This window comes from Echinops telfairi, unplaced genomic scaffold, assembly GCF_000313985.2.
Source record: "Echinops telfairi isolate 266 unplaced genomic scaffold, ASM31398v2 ScPeMD7_5592;HRSCAF=6446, whole genome shotgun sequence".
Classification (NCBI taxonomy): domain Eukaryota; kingdom Metazoa; phylum Chordata; class Mammalia; order Afrosoricida; family Tenrecidae; genus Echinops; species Echinops telfairi.
The window spans coordinates 10162762-10164225 of record NW_022109491.1 but is presented as its reverse complement, the minus strand read 5'-3'; positions in this window follow the sequence as shown (position 1 = coordinate 10164225).

The window sequence follows — 1464 nt, the reverse complement described above, 5'->3', positions numbered from 1 at the left end:
GAAGAGGGAGGAGGCGGCGGGCGCTTTTCTGTAATAGCAACGGCAACAGAACACGTCTCAAGAGACTTGCTGACAAGGATTTGCGGAGGCTAATCTTTTTCCCTCTCTCCACAGAAAAGGTCTTAGGAAATTGTTCTGGGAAGGGAGTGTGTGGCCCAGAATGTCCTAAAACAAAGATCTTTCGGGTGGAGGATAGTAACCAGAGGGGATAAGGCGTGGGGAGGGGTGCTTGCGATTTGTCTTGATTTTTAAGGCGCTTATAGCATGGACTGCAGGCTTCCTGGCGGCGTAGTGCTTTTGCGTGGAGTTGCTAAACACAAGGTACTCAGTTTGAAACCAACTGCCGCTCCGAAGGAGAAAGATGAGGCTTTCAACTCATGTACATGGTGACAGTCTCAGAAACCACCCACAGGGGCGGTTCTACCCTGCCCTACAGGGTGGCCGTGAATCAGAATCAGGTAAGCTTGAGACAGGATTTACCAATGAGGTCCCTGGAGCACACACAGTTCAGTGCCCAACGACTGGCCAGCAGGTTGGTGATTTGTACCCACCAGGCAGGCCTGCCCAACTGCTCCCCAAAGGTCCCAGCAGCCTGGGGAATCCAGGGAGTGGTTGTGCTCTGCACAAGTGGGTCAGCAAGAGTCAGAGAGGCCCGATGGCCACCAGCAACCACAGAGTGCTTGCCTACTTTTCAGTGTTTGACATCATGGCCGGTTCTTCCCTCGCTGCGAATAAACCTCCAGCCCAGAGCTCACTTTCTCTTGGTCATTTTCTGTGCTTTTTCGTAAAGGGCTCCCCTAATGTGGAATAAGCTTCAGGCCCCGCAAAGCCTGGGCCAGCCCCCTGCTGTGGCTGAGAAGCCAGGGCAGAGGAGGGGAGGCTGGGAGCATCCTGCGTTCCACACCTGAGTATACCTCTCTGTCCTCCTGCCACCAGTGCCCCCGGGGTCCAGCTGGAACAGCCAACTGGAGCCCGGAAAGGGCGAGCACTGGTGACAGGCTTTGTTGGCAGTGGCCTCCAAGGCTGGGCATCCGGTGGACATGCGGGACATCTAGTCTAGTTTATACATAGGACACCCGTTAACCGACCAACCCCAGATACAGGAACCCGCCCCCACCGAGTCAACCCTGACCCCAAACCACCCCACAGCACTGGCCCCCGGGGACGAGGAAGGTTGCGGCCTTTACTGGAGTGGAAAGTCCTGTCTCTCTCCTGTGGAGCGGCTGTTGGTATTGAACTGCCAACCTCGAGGATGGCAGCCCAGTGCATAACTACTACACCGCCAGGGTTCCTGCAGGGTCAGGGTCAGAAACAACCCTTAGGCAGTGGGTTCTGTGTTTGTTTTTAAATCGACGGCGTAGGAAGCAGACGGCCGCATCTTTCGCCCACCGAGCTGCTGACCACCTTTGTTCACAACAGAGTGCTTAACCACTGCGCCACCACGGTGCCGTGTGTGTGTGTGTG